General features: G+C 42.5%; 1 long non-coding RNA gene across 1 annotated transcript in view; it reads right to left on the minus strand.

Moving 5' to 3' along the window:
• Nucleotides 1-10,258: 10,258 nt before the first annotated feature.
• The window catches only part of LOC112656734 (uncharacterized), a 31,388-nt gene continuing 25,722 nt past the window's right edge, over nt 10,259-15,924 (minus strand). The window contains exons 3-4 of the long non-coding RNA XR_003134625.2: nt 11,265-11,389; nt 10,259-10,453 (exon numbers count right to left, since the gene is read on the minus strand). This is a non-coding gene — a long non-coding RNA (uncharacterized LOC112656734). The remainder of the gene's footprint in view (nt 10,454-11,264; nt 11,390-15,924) is intronic.

Consider the following 15,924-nt stretch of genomic DNA (forward strand, 5'->3'; position numbering starts at 1 on the left):
TCAATCTCATGATCTTGAGATCAAGACCTAACCCGAAATCAAGAGTTGGTCACTTAACCATCTGAGCCACCCGGGCACTGCAGAATGCTTGGTCTTAACCCCTTTGTTCACGTGGATAAGTTTATTAGATGGATTTGTGAGAAGAGAGAACTGAGAAGGTTGAGTGAATCGTGTCCTGTGAGGAACCTCCTTTCAGAGCCCACAATTCCTCCTGGGACCAGTGGTAGAGGCAGTCTGTGGTTGCAGATTCAGTGATGCCATCAAGTTATCCTTATAAAAGCCATGCCACACCATTTATGCCATTAGTGTGTCGCAGAAAGGTATCACGGTCAAAATTATTTCCACAATAGCATACGTTGTTCACCTCTTTTACTTCGTTGACATTTGCAATGGTGGTACAAAAGCAAATGGTGGTTAAGATGGCTAGCAACTCAGATGAATTAAGGCAATGGTGTCAAACGTTGAATTCTTCTCTGACCACACTTGCAGTAAAAATATGCCAGTCGCATTCAGGAATGGCCTTGATGAAGCAGTAAAAATTGTTGATTTTACTAAATGGGACCCTAAGAAAAGGTGTTTTTAAAATATTTTCTATAATAAAATAGGGAGTATGGATACAGCACTTCAGCTACCTACCCAAAGCATGACGGTCGCCTCAAGGAAAAGCCCTTATGTGACCATTTAGGTTACAAGTTAAATGGGGCACATTTTTCACGAACCACTGTTTTTCACTTGAAAGAATGGCTGAAAGACAAACTTCGGTATTTGGCAGCTAGGATATCTAAATGAGCCTACAACACCAAGGAAACCAATTGATACCCACAACTAATTATAGTGTTGCCATTATCTTTTTGCAGGAGAAATCTGGGCAACTCTCTATAGCTCCACATCCCCCCAACACATCCCTTCTTCTTGGATGAGGTGTCTTTCCCTGCCTCTGAGCAACTTGATTGGGTTGGGTGCCTGACCCAAGCTGAGTCAACAAGCCCAAAGTTATAGCATGTAAAACTCACGACTATGTGGGTCACTGCATCCATGCCAATCAGAGAGGTATAAGGCCACCATTCTGGGAGGAAAGAAAAGAGAATGGAGGTGGCCATGATGTTTATGGAATGGTTTCTCATTGTTCCTGAGGCTTACAGATCCCCCATGAACTCTCTGTTATTTGGGCAATTCCTGAAATAAACTACCCTACCTGGTATTCTTTCATTGACTTCTGTTTGCTAACACTAGTTTAATTTGGATTTCTATCACATGCACTCAAAAGAGACATCACTAAATTTTATTTGGCTCCATTTCCTATTGTATGCCTCTATGTACCTTCTGTTACACTCACATTAAACTATTCAACAGACCCTAAACAAAAGTGTTGATGCATTTTCACATGCTTTCGCCTTCAGTGTAGAATAATTTTTCTTTCTATCAAAATCCTTCCATTTCTCAAGCCTCGGGTTCAATACCACCTACTCAACTAAACTTTCCCTGGTTCACCCACCCAACTACACGTTTCATAGCCTCTCCATGTTGTGCTGTTTATTTCCTTGTTGGTTTTCTCATTCAGCTCTGTATGACGATTATTTTACCACCTGTCTCTCTCACTAGATTTTATTTCCCTGTGGAAAGGCTCACATCATCTCTGATGCTTTAAGCCCCAGTATCTCAGTCACGGCACTTAGTTGGGACCAGTAAGGGTTTGTGCAATATGTAATTCAGGTGAGAGGGTATCATAAAGGAACCTGTCATTCGTGTCTCTCTAACGCTGCAGGGTGAATGTCTTCTTTCTTGTGATATATCTTCTTGACAATGTCTCCACTCTTTGTATTAATGTCCTATTTTTTTTCTGATTCGTCATTATTCTTACCCTGTGTTGGCCATTTTTTTTTCTCATTATAAAAATATTCTGTTTCAGAGCCAGATAGTCCATTTACTGAAGTAACACCTTATCTAGATAATGTGATTTTTCTACATCTCTTGTTTCTCGTGTTATTGTCAGACCTTCCATTTACACTATTCACGGTTTGTGAGTTTTTTTTTAAGACATGATTAACCTGGATGGTATATTTATTTTACCATAAATAAATGTGAAGTCAATATATGGATTCTTTTGTGTTTGTATCAAGTTTTCTTCCTTCTTATTTTGTATTTTATGTCACAAAAGCTGAGAATGGGAGGTTGTGTGGAAAGGGTAGGCTCACCCATCATCCATCCATATATTAGCTCAATAGAGTAGTTTGCAATCAACAAAGATACCATAATCTCATTATGATAACGTTTTACTAAAGATCAGTCATAAATTTTGGGTCATGGTAGGTATAATTAAGAAAGACTGATAGGGGTTTTGAAAATGGAAAATTTAGGTATCAGAACTCAGTTCCAATCTCAGTTGTCTTACTTACTAGCTGTAGGACATCACATCACAGATCATGCATCATCATAAATAAGCTTAGTTCTGAAGCAAGGGCTTGAGTACCTGAGATAAAGTACCTCAGATAGACTCAACTACATAAAAAGTTAAATTTAAATGTCAAAAAGCCCCACTAAAAAGTAAGTAAGAGAAATTTGAATATAGCAATATATTTATTTATTTAACAATTTTTACTTGAAACATACTTGACATATAATATTAAATTAGTTTCGCCCGTACAACATAATGATTCACCAATTATATACGTTACAAAATGCTCACCATGATTGCAGTATGATTACTGGCTGTATTCTCTATGCAATACTTTTCAGTCCTGTGACTTAACTGTTTTATAACTAGAAGTTTGTACCTCTTAATTCCCTTCACCCATGTTGTTCAACCCACCACTCTTTCCCCTTTGGCTGTCACCAGTTTGTTCTCTATATTCATGAGTCTGTTTCTCTCTTTGGTTGTTGTTTGTTTTTGTTTTTTTAGATCCCACATGTAAGTGAGATTGAAATCATATGGTATTTGTCTTTCTCTGTCAGGCTTATGTCCCTTATTCCACTCTACGCCCATCCATGTTGTCACAAATGGCAAGATTTCATTCTTTCTTAGGACTGAGTAACATTCCGCTGTGTAGACGTGCCATAACATCTTTATTCACTCATCTATCAATGGATGCTTAGGTTGCTTCCATATTTTGGCTGGATATATATTTTATTTTTTGAATAAAGTTAATTAAAAATAGATAAAGCCCTGGACAGAAAAAAATTAGCAAATAATGTGAAGAAACAATTCACAAAGATAAACATAAAAATTGTCAACAAACTGGTAAAAAATTTTCGAATTCACTAGAGATAGAGGTACATGAGTTAAATTAAAAGAATGCAAAATATTTTACAATAATTAATTGTAAAAGATAGTTGTATATTAGATTGCCAGAAGCCAGAAATAATAATAGCCTCAGATGGGGCGAGTATGGAGATTTTTACACACGCGTGGGGGATAGTTACAACTTTTCTGGAGGCTAATTGGTACAAAAAGCCTTAAGATGCATATACTTTATGCTTTTGACCTAGGAGTTTCACTTCTGTGGGTTAATGCTAAAAAAATGACTGAACACGTGTACAATGAGGCAGGAGTTGGTTTGTTTTAATGCCAGAAGATCGGGAACAGTCTAAACAACCAACCATGAGAAAAAGATGTCAATTGGAGATGTTATTTAGCACTTCTGCAGAGTGGGATGCTGTTCAACCATATAAAAAAGTGCCAAGAGGAGTATTTCTCAACATGAAAATATATATTGGAGTTAGAAAACTGTTCAGTGAAAAAAGAAGCTATGAAATGTGAGATTAGGAAAAAAAAAAAAATAACACCCCCGTGTCTAGTTAGAACGATGTTAGGACGTTACCCAGTGGCTTTTCTCTGGTGGTGAGAAAATGGGTGGTTCTGATTAAAACCTTTGTCTTTTTTGGTGTTTTCCAAATTTCTTTGTGAATCAGACAGCTCTGCGACCTGCCTAAGTTCTTTCACTCGGGCCGTGCAGCAGCAAGGGACTCCTCTCTTGCGGAGTTGCTCGGTGTCTCCGGCAGCAGGTGGCACAGGGAGCCCTTACCTCACCTGTGGCAGGTGGAGACCCTTCGGTGAATCCTCTGGCGCGGCCTCCCCGACCCGGGGGACAATGTGGAGGTGCATTTTTAGGGCCCATCAGCAGGTCTCACCAGCTGACCTCTGGCTCTCCCTTGGCCTCAGAGTCCAGGTCACAGCAGGGCAGGGGACACGGGTGCCCAGCAGACTGTGGTGTCCGTGCTCTCTCCTTCTGCCTCGCCCTTCCTGGGCCTTCCCTCCTCCTCCAACAAACCCAGGCCAAGGCCTGTGCATATTCATTCCATCACATTACAATGCAGTTCACACTAACAGCGTGATATGGTGTCACTACAGAGAATGAGAGGCCCCAAGTTGTGGAGCCCCGTGGCCAGCACTGCCCCCAGCATCGGGGGATTGGATGGGCCCGCGGACCCGGGGGAGCTCGCCGCCTGCACACCCCACAGTGCTTTCCCTTGGCGGTTGGTCCAGACCAGTCCTTAGACCCTGTGGGATCAGCTCCGCTGCTGGAAAGAGCGTGGGGACCGTGAACAAGGGCACCTGTTGCACCTGCAGGGCCGCACACATGGCAGGTGGCAGGGCCCCGGGAGAGACGTGATGCACAGGCACTGGGTGGAGCAGGGTCTGTCCCCGGGGCCGCGGTGTCCCGTCCCCGGGGACGACACACACAGCTCCGCAGAGCAGGGCAGCCTGCGCCCAAGCCCCAGCCCAAACAGGGACGCGGTCCCCCGGACAGGGACAGGGCTCCTGCCTCCCTCGGGGACGGCTGTTCCCAAGGTGCACTCCTGGGCCACCAGGCAGGGGTCAGCAAGGCCTGGGCTCCCGGGGCTGCCCTTCCCAACTCGGATGCAGTGATTTAAAACTTTACCTTGGGTGGGCACTTGACGGGATGAGCACTGGGTGCTTTTCTATATGTTGGCAAATTGAACACCAATAAAAAATAAATTTATATAAAAAAAAAGATCGAAGCTACATAAAAATAAAATAAAATAAATAAATAAAACAAAATAAAATAAAATAATAAATAAAACAAAATAAAATAAAATAAAATAATAAAACTTGACCTTGGTAGGAAGCCGTCTGGTGGCAGGCCTGGAACAGATCCAGCCTCTGGCTATGCCTTCTGTCCAGGGGAGCCATTCTGTCCAGCTCAGCAGTTACTGTTTTTTACAAGAGCATCCGCCTTGATGGGATTAGGAAGTTCTGACCTTTTTCTTTTCAAATATTTTATTTATTTATTTGAGAGAGAGCACAGGGGGAGCAGCAGGCAGGAGAGGGAGAAGCAGGCTGCTCCGATGCAAGGCCAGGCTACATCCCAGGACCCTGACCTAAACCGAAGGCAGATGCTTAACCAACCTAGCCATTCAGGTGCCCCAAGAAAGTCCTGTCCTTTTTCTAATTACCTCCCCTTTTCTGGCAAACCCTAATAACCGAACTCAGTGGTGTTCAGAAGAGCCACAGAAACTTACCATTAGAAGGGATCGATGGCAGTCACTCCCCACACCCCTGGAAAAATTAAGTTTCTGCATGCTGTCTTTTTCCTCGTATTTCTTCCGCAGCTTTGGCCTAAAGCTTTGGGGGCCTGGTCTCCCCGGCTTCTACTGGAATAGGGTCGATGGTAACATCTGATTTAGCACTTATTTACTTTGTGATATAAACTTGATTACCTCATGGTGTTCTTTAAAAACGCCATTTCTTTGGATGGCTATGCCTACCCTGTGAAACACTATCCTCCTGGAGCGTACATTTGCTGTTGTTTTTCCCATTTACCTTCCTAAATGCCTGGAGGTTTTATAAGAAGTGCCCCAAATGCTAAAAGGGAATTAGAATCTGGTGGGAAAATTAGAATCAGGCCAAGATTTTCGTGCATGTCTTTTGACTTGAAATCCTATTCTGTTTCCTCTTACTGCCTCTAGCAGGAGCTCTAGAGGAAGATCTTGTTCTTAGGGCAGCCCCACTGCCCTCCACAGGCAAGCCCCTGATTCTAGCTGCGACAGCCTTCTTCACAGTTAGGTGACTGTTAGAAGGGCTGATGCCATAATACAGTGCAAATGAAAGGTAAATTGTGCAACCAAAATTTGCTCTAGGAGGTGGACTGATGCCTCTGGGGGAGAAGCTGCCTTAAGAAGCCTCAAGTCATGCAGAAAAGATGCAGTGCAGGACCCAAGGAACCCAAAGGAATATGCAAGGCAAGGATTGCCCGGTTGAATGCACTGCATGGAATGGCCATCGTACGTGAGAACAAGGTCACCACCGGTAGGTGCCTCAAGGAGGCTGGAAACAAGCAAGTGACACATGAACTCTCGTCAGTGCCTTGGTGATCTGAGCTCTAGACTTGTCCTACAGATTTTCCTTTTTAGCCAGTGCCCTTTCTTCAAGTCAGATTCCAACCGGGCAGGGGGTGGGGGTGTGGGGGTGTGGGTTGGGGAGGGGATCCAACCAGAGGTGTTCTATTTAAATTGAGAGTGGGGAGACCTGAAGCCCCGTGATGATTAATTTTACACGTCACCTTGACCACAGAGGACCCAGAGATTTAGTGAAGCATTCTTGTCAACGAATGTATTTCTAGATGAAATTAACACTGGAAGCCGTAGAACGTTGTTCTAATCTAATGAGGTGGAGCCTCATCTAACCTAGTGAAGACCTGAACAGAACCAATATGGCGGACTGAGAGAGAATTTTTCTCTTTCTGCTTGATGGTGCTCAAACTGAAGACAAGCTGTCCTCTCCTGCCTTCAGACTCAGATTCAGACTGGACCTATACCGGTGGCTCTCCTGGGTCTCCAGCTTGCGGACTGTAAATCTTGGGACTTCTCAGCCCCCATAACCATGTGAGCTAATTCCTTATAATAAATCACTTCTCGTGTTGTTTCTGTTTCTCTAGAGAACCCAGACATATATATCCCCCTAATCACCCTTCCAATTTCCTCCTCCACTCATCCTCTCTAGGAGCTAGTATGTGTGCATTTAGGCAGGTTTCTGGATGGAGGCTCTAGCCAAAAAAAAAAAAAAAAAAAAAGGTTATAAATTCCTAGGATATATACCAGTCAGTCATGTCAGAGCAGCCTCTGGCACGAGGATTACACTACAATTTACTGGACTTGGCTCATCTGTCTTCCTGGATTGCCTTTGACTGTCTGTCAACCCTGGAAATTATTTACCTCCCCAGAGTTTAGACTAATCCCTCGTTTTCTTCCTTTCATTGCCACACTGCTTATTCACCTGTCAGATGGCAACTATATTTCTTCTAGCTCCAGGGAGTTTACTTGCTTTGAACCTATTGGGTAGATTATAGGGTCTGGGAATCTTAATTTCTGGGAATTCCACAGACTCCTTTTTAACCATTGGAGAAATCTGGCCACAGCTTTTCAATTCTGTCTGTCTTTCACATTTCTTTAAATCTGAACCTATCACTGTATAAACGTTAAGAGAGAGGATACAAGGGCAAGCATGATTCTCCTGCTATTATGCTTCAAGCGCGAACCCAAGTTGTCCCTATAAAGTCCAGAATTCAGCAGCGTGGCGGGATGGCTCCCTACTTTCTTTTTGTACTATTGGGAAATGGAAGGTAAGGGTTGGGCCCTGTTGTCAAATTGGAACCCCAGGCACCAACCTTGACTCCTCCTGACCTCTTGTACCTACCCCCCCATTCAAGCTACCACAAGGTATTGTCAGTTCCACCCACTAAATACCTGTCCAGTCTTCCTACTTTTTTCTGTTCTCATTGTCACTGCAGAGAAGTCACACCTCATGTAAGGATTAGGCTCTAAAGAGTTGAGGCTAGGAGTACCTGGTTGAGCATCTGCCTTCAGCTCAGGGTGTGATCCTGGGGTCCTGGGATTGAGTCTCTCATCGGGCTCCTCACAAGGAGTCTGATTCTCCCTCTACCTATGTCTCTGCTTCTCTCTGTGTGTCTCTCATGAATAAATAAATAAAATCTTTAAAAAAAGAGTTGAGGATAGCTGTGAGTTGTGTAGTTATGACTACCCTTGAGAATTCCTCAGGAAGATTCCTCAGTGGAGACAGACCTACTGCTTCTCAGCAAATGGAACACAATTTTCTCTCTAGTGTCAGAACACATTGCTATTTCTTCAGCTGAGCTCTAGATGAAGATGTTGGTTTGTAGTTCAGGGCCATATTGGATAAAAATGCATCCATATTTGAACCCTAGAATGACATTTCACACGATGAAATGTCTGGGCTCTCTCTGGGACACACATTCCCAGCAGTGGAGTGGAGTTGTCGGTATTACTTAAAATGGTATTGCTCTACATCTTCTGCTTTCTCCAATTCCCATCTCTCACCTTGTCACTTAGAGCATCTAATTGAATCAAGTAAACATACGACGAACACTCCACCGTGTTGATTTTAAGGTACCAACGTCTGCTGTCTAAATTATAATAGGGGTCTTCTAAATAGACCATCATCCTCCAATATTAATATTCCTCAAACCATTTACCACATTGCGGCCAGAATGATTGCTCAAGAGCACAGAGTGTATCATGGTTCCTTCTTACTTCCCCGTGTAAAATTGTTCACCTGCTTCCCATTGTCCTGGGAAAGAGTGTAGAGTCCTTTGCATGACATGGGAGCCATTCACATTCTCTCTGCACTTTGCATGCTCTTCTCCCACCACACTTGTACCTAGCCTGCTGCCATTTCCAGTGAAATTCAACTACTTACACTCGCTAAAATAACAACACCTTCCTTTGCCCTTGGACTTTTGCACATGCCCTCTGTCTCCTTTTGCTTAACTAACTTCTCCTCATCCTTCAGAGCTCAGTGTAGGCATCATGTTCTCTGGGACCTTCGTCAAATATCTATAGCACTGCCACTTCACCCTCTGGCTAAGCCTTTGCATTTCTAATCCATGGGCAGTTCAAGGTCCCCATTGGAAGCCATTATTCCATATTTTTTAACACTCTAAGGAAACTTAGAGATGTAGAAACAGTTGTATTTCATGGGGTCATGCTGTTGAGTTGTTTTCCTTTAATGCCAGTTCAGTTACAGCTCAACACTGATAATGATAATAATAATAATAGTTATTATTACAACCACATCTATAAGAACAAATACCAATGTTTGTAGTATATATGCTAGTCCTTCTAAGATATTTATACTTATATTTATATGTGATAACTATATTCATATCTATTTACCTAGGTGTATATATACTTTTATACACTATATAGATACTCTTCTAATATGCACAGAATTATTACATTCTCCTCTAACAGATAGGCAAGGAGGGTCACAGAGACACAAAGTAACTTGCCTGGTGGATCAGAGAAAACATATTGCTTTTCAGTGAATCCAACACGGCTAGGCTTTCTTCTCGTGTTGGAACAAACTGGAAAAATCAGGATCTGAGTCCAGGAAGCCTGAGTCAAGAACCTGCCTAACCAGTGTACTCTCGGCTTCTCTCATCTGCTTGGCCTGGCCTCTGGGATAGAGCTCAGTTTGCAGTTCTTTCCCACCGACAATTACTCACTCCACAGCTCAATGGAAGTTCATGCTGTCTTGAATAGAGAAGGTATATATATATATATTTTTTATAAAAAGCCTAAGCCTTGAAAGACGTATTCTATAAGCATGAATAAATCCTCCACCATTACTGTTTACCATAATCAGAGGCCCTTTTCTCCAACAGTCTCTCTTTTAAAAAATTGTTGAATTCCACCCACGACCATGCTGAACATTTCCCCGGACTCCCCTGATCCAGGCATTATGCTATTTGTATTCATTAAAACTGATTAAGGTTTTCTTCATATTTATTACCAGTTTGACTTTCATAGCTGAGGCTTACTCTGCTATCAGCAGGATTCCTGGTCTCCTTTGGAAGTTTTCAAAGTGAAAATCCAAGAACACAAATGAATTCTGGCAGCCAGAAGTCTCTAATTTAGTGTGTGGGTTCAGCAAGATGAGAGGAGCTATATTTTAGGATAAAACAATTAGATAACCCTGAATTAAACCTATGGTGTACTCATCACATTCTTTTCTTGGATTCATGTGCAATGTAAATGTACTTGACATGATTCAATTATGACTTAAATTCCTGATTGCCAAAGCTAATCATATAATAAAAGTATAACACACCAGCCATATTTACAAAAGTTGTGTAGAGCCATTGACCCTAGAAAGGACATGCTACCTCTAATTGTGCATTATGGGCAACATGGGCCCTATAAATCATAAAGAATAATCATTAAAATGCTAAAATAATGAGTTCAACGAAAGGTAGGGCTTTCCATTAAGTTTTATTAATACTGAAGAAGAATGAGATTATAAGTGGAGACAAACCATAGCATCTTTTTTTTCTGGTTCACTGTGTAGATCCAACCTTGGGGCCCTTACCATGGTCACCAAATACCTCTTATCCCTTGCACATCTTGAACAAGCTCATCAGGAGGAAGCGTGCCGTGCATTCCTCTCAGGATTTTTCTGTTGAGGTAAGTAAAGATTTTAGCTTACAAAGAATACATATGTATAGTCATGGAACTTTCGATTTGCATCCCTGCAAACTACACACGTTGGTTGGAAACCATAGGTGTGGTCTAATGTTTGAGACATTCCTCCCCCTCCACCTCCCACCCCCATTTGCAAGGACACCAGCTGCTACTTATAAGAATATGTTGTATGCTATTTCTCTTCAGCACTCTGCTACCAAACATGCCTCAAGGAAAAGAGAAATCTGGAAGTAAACTGTCACCTTATGGAGTCTTTCTACCCCGCATGCTTATGTTTGTATATAAAAAAAGACACCATCGCTTTTCTCAGAAGTGTGGTCTGCCTCTGGCTTGTAATTCTTCATGGGGGAGGGGGGGATTTTTTTTTTTCTCCCAGTGACCTTAAATGCAAAGAGAATAAAGTTCTATAATTTGGAACAATGAATCCTTCCCACATTTCAAACTTGGCTGGAATCCTCTCTATCCCCTAAACACCTAGCGATTATAAACTCCTGTTGACGTTCTATCGTCTGTGCTCTGCTAGATACGTACTCACTTTTCACGTGTTTGCATCTTATCTTGCCAATGAGACCATGAGCTCCTCGAAGGCAAAGACTGTCTTTCACTGTTATGCATCCCTGCAGTCCCCAAGCTCAGCACCTTACACATTATAGGCACCTGGTTATTACTTTTGATGGCTTAATTTATCAGGAAGAGCCACTGGCTGACAACAAATCTAAGCTCCAAATTAGAGTCCCTGTGTCTTAGATCAGGGCTTCTCACACTTGAGTGTGCACATTGCTCACCTGGGGATCTTGTTACAACTTGGCTTCTGATTCCTAGAACTGTGGAGGTACCTGGGATGCTGCATTTCTCCCTCTGAGAGACTGCCAAAGTTGCTGGTTCAAGGATCTCACTTTGAGGAGCAAGGCTGAAATGTGAAGAAAGTCAGAAATGAATAAATCATCTAGCAATCACTTCTTTGCTTTTTATGCTTTTGCAGAGCCACACGTACATCACACTTCTGGTTGATGTGAATCTATCCAGTTCAGAGATTTTAGAAATATTCAGTCACCAATTAAAGGTCTTCTGCACCATAATAAGAGCTACTGTGGCAGGTAATTCATGGAGGTGCTAATTTGCATTTGTTCCCTGTATTTCTCATTCGTTTGTTCTGAGCAGGTAGTCAAGCCCATTCAAATTCTTTGCTTCAGAGATTCAAGAGGTGGGGGTCGGGGTGGCGGTGTGGGAGCAAGAGCTGCAGAAGACAACCCTTCTTTTTGTCTCTTTTGAAATCTGAGTGATTGAAAGGATCATTCTAGGTATTCTTTGGGGAGGGGAGAAGGAAAGAGAAATGGGTAACACTTGTGTCCAGGCCTATAAAGGGGAGGAAAATCAGTGTCTCTCATAAAATTAAGAACTACTTGTGAAGTGTGACAGGACCCTACAAGGGCAGTAGGCAGGCAGGGCACCAGACACCAGGCTCCTTCTCTGCCATGTACTGTGCCCTCTAAGGCATGGAAGCCACAGATTCCTGGGAATGCCTGGGCCCTGGAGATGGGTATCTCAGTAACAACCAGACTAGGCTGGTACTTGAAATGGACTCCGATGCTTTGGCACTGCACGACCTGCCCTATTCCAACAACCAAAGAAACACTGAATTCATGAGTTAAAAATGTGGAAAGAAGAAAAAGAAAAAAAGGAAGTGGAATTAGAAAAATGTTGGGGAATAAATTTCTCATTCCCCTAGCAAAAAAGAGTTTGCAACTGGGTTTAACACGATTTTAAAGAAGTAAGCCTAGGAGATAGTTTTTGTTTAGCCGAGTGTGAGAAGTAAGATTAATACTTGGTAGTCATCTATTGAGTGACAAATTTAAAGACAAAATCAAGTCATTTCTCCATCCCTCCCCCTGGGCCACACACACACACGTTTTCCCCCAACTCTCTAACCCTCCAACAACTTCCTATTTGCCTCAATCCCCTCAGTTGCTTCTGAGATGTTAAGTGGAAAAGGCCTACCAGGTCTGAAAGGTTTGGTACAAAAAAAAAAAAAAAAAAAAGGAAGAAAGAAAGAAAGAAAGAAAGACAAAAGATTATACATTTCTGGTTACTATTTTTTAGAGTGATTGTGTGTTGACATAATGTGTTGACCACACTGGGTTAATTTCACCTGTTTCTCATTATTTCCCAAATTGCAGCTACTGGAAACCTTAAGGGCACTACATACACAGCTGGCATTTTACTTCTGCTGGCCTGCACTGCTCTGGGGATCCGCCCTCAGCCGACCTCCCCTCCCTCCCCTCCTTCCCCACCCAAGGGTCCTCCAGGCTACAGGCACCTGCCCACAAAGCCAAGGCAGCACATGCCACATGCTCGAGGTTGGCTGTGTCTGCAAACTTCCTCCTCCGCGTCCAGGTCGGGTCTGGGCTCACCCTCGTGCAGGTTACTGCTTGGCCTTCCCCTCACTGCATTCAGCTAAAATTCTGCCCAAATGTCCCCTCTCCAGGGACGTTTTTCCTTACCACCCTAAGCCCATGTGCACCTCCTTCTTAAAGGCCTGGACCTGCTTCCTTTTTTCACATGACATCACATTGCTGGGCTCACCTGCACTCTTTCCCTCAAGGTCACCTCCAGCTTCTAGGAAAGTGCCTGCCATGTGGTGGGCACCTGGTAGACGATCATTGGATAATTGACTTAAGTGGTCATTCAAACGTGAGCTCTTGCTACCAACTCCTCATTTTGTTGGGAGTTTTGTGTACTTTTTTCATATTTAACTCTCACAGTAGATCTATAAATAAATACTACTGTAATCTAATTATACACTGGAGAAAATCAAGTCTTAGAAAAGTTAATTTAAAAATGTTTAGTTAATTTAAAAATGTTTAGGGGTACCTGGGTGGCTCAGCGGTTGAGCCTCTGCCTTGGGCTCAGGGTATAACCCCGGGGTCCTGGGACTGAGTCCCCCATTGGACTCCTCGCAGGAAGTCTGCTTCTCCTTCTGCCTGTGTCTCTGCCTCTCTCTCTCTGTGTCTCTCGTGAATAAATAAATAAAATCTTTCCAAAAAATGCTTAGTGTCCCAAACACTTTACAGAGATTTACTTACTCAATCCTCATAGTGGTGCACTAATACTGGCTATTTTTACTGGACGGGTTAAGTAATTTGGTTCAGGTGGTTAAGTAATTTGCTTGAGGTCAAGTAGCCTGCAAGTGGTGGGGCTGAGAGAGAAAGCCTGGAGGGTCTGACCCCAAAATCCAAGCCCTTTTGCCTCAGGGCCAGGTTCACACATTCCCAAATGCAAAGCAGGTTTGACTACACCCCTACTCCCCCCACCCCCCAGAATGCCCGTACTGGGATACCTACTCTCAGTGAGAGAAGACCCCCTCCTGGCACTTACCCCCACCTGCACTCTATTTCCACTACTCAAGTTCATTATCTTAAATACTGAAGACCCTATTAGGCTCCTCAAAATGTGTTTGATCTTCTGTACTTTCTCTTCTTTATAAAAAATACCACTAATTTGCTCAGTGTCCCAGATCTCAAACCTCACAGGCATTTGCCTTGTTGCCTTCACTTGTTGCTGCTGCCTACAAGTCTCTCTTCCCAATATTTTGCTTCTCTTCCTTCCCCCCCCCCCATTCCTACTGCCATTCATGAAATTCAGGGGTTTGTCAAGGCAGACCTGGACTTTGGGAATAATATGTTAATTTTTCTGCTGTTGTCATTGCCTCCTCTTTAAACTCATCCTGATGAATGATGGAAATATTTTTAAATAAAACAAAAACAATCATTGTTGTGTTTTTAAAAAGTTTGGAATGTACTCCTTCTTGCCTAAAGGATAAAATTCTTTGAAGTTCATCCATTCAGTGTCATTCAATGTCATCCCCAGTTAGGGCTAACCTGTGTTTCAAGCCTTATCTTCCAAATACCACCGTATCTGACCTTCTGCACTCTGGCTGCTTTACTAGCTGTCGGGAAAACAGCCTTTGTATGTTTTCACCTTTGTCCTATTATTCTTGGCATCTGCTACTCAATGTACATTTTACATTCTTTAATACATCCTAACTTATATCGAACTCTCTCATATGGCTTTCTCTGAGCATCCCAGCCTGAAATGTTATTGTTCCCCTAAGCTCCTATACCAAGAAGATTTTGCATAGTTTACTCATGCAATATCTGCTCAGATTTAATCAAGATTCCTTGCACTGAAATGTTAATTCCTGTTCCATTGCCAAGTATCTTTCTTCCCCAGAGCCATATTCCCAGCAAGGGCTCTGATAAAACAAAAACAAAAACAAAAACATAATAATTTTGGAATAATCTATGTTAATAGATAGAATCCAGTATCACAAGAATTTCAGAATCAAGGATTGTACTTAAATTTGAGAAATTGGCATCTTTTTTTATCTCCAATGCTTTTATTTTGTTTACTTATATAAACCTTCTAGAACAAGACTGGAATCAGAATGATCATATTAATGATCAATGATCTTTAATTAACGATGAACTGGGGGAAAAGAAACAATAGTGGATTCCCTATAAGATGTTCTGTTTGTCCAGCCACCCTTTATGCAAATGAAATGATCGGATGCTAAATCTTACAACACTTTGCTTATAGAATCAGAGGAGAATTTAGAAATCAATCTGCCCAGCTACCTAATTTCACAGGAGAAGAAACATCAAGCTCAGACTAGACACAAAACCAATGGCAAATCAAGAAGCCGAACTTAGATTTTCTGAATCCCAGAAAATCCACCTTGCTGCCTCTTGTCTGGAGAAAAGACATTCTGCTCAACCTCACTGATGTTGCTGAATCATCTAAATTTGACTTACACACATATTCCACTTGGGATTGTCGTCATTACCCTGCCACATTAATTACTCGCAGTCAGGGTGTTGTTTATGGTTCACAATACGTTTCCACAGACATTGTCTGCAAATGTGACGCTCACAACTACCCTAGGATGTTGTTGTCAGCATGTCTAAAGCCAGAGGTAAGGTGGACTGGACAAACGTGAATGCATCAGATGTGACTGTCTAGGAATTCCCTGTCCCAACAAATGTATCTCTTCGTGATCCTTAATCAAGGAACATCAGGTGCCTATTTTGTGGGGACACACGGCACCTGCTGATAAGGGTTTGAGAGAAAATTCCCATGCCACGTGCTGGGTTACGCATGTGAAATATCCAGTCATGGTTCTGTAGGGCCGCAGAGTGAGAGAGGTGCTGGACCCACGGTGCTGGGTGCTGGGACCCATAGTAAGCGTCTTCATAGAAGAGTTGAGCAGAACCTTGGAGCCCCAGCAGGATTTACATAATGGTGATGCCCAATCAACTTGTGCATTCATTCTTTCTGCCTGTAAAATCTACACCTTATAAAGCATTTCTGTATTCTTCTTTACTTTATTTAGTCCTTTTGAGATCCTCACCCTTTAAATGAACAGTTCTCTCAGGCCTAAGACAGTCA

This window comes from Canis lupus, chromosome 37 (genome assembly GCF_003254725.2).
Source record: "Canis lupus dingo isolate Sandy chromosome 37, ASM325472v2, whole genome shotgun sequence".
Lineage (NCBI taxonomy): Eukaryota > Metazoa > Chordata > Mammalia > Carnivora > Canidae > Canis > Canis lupus.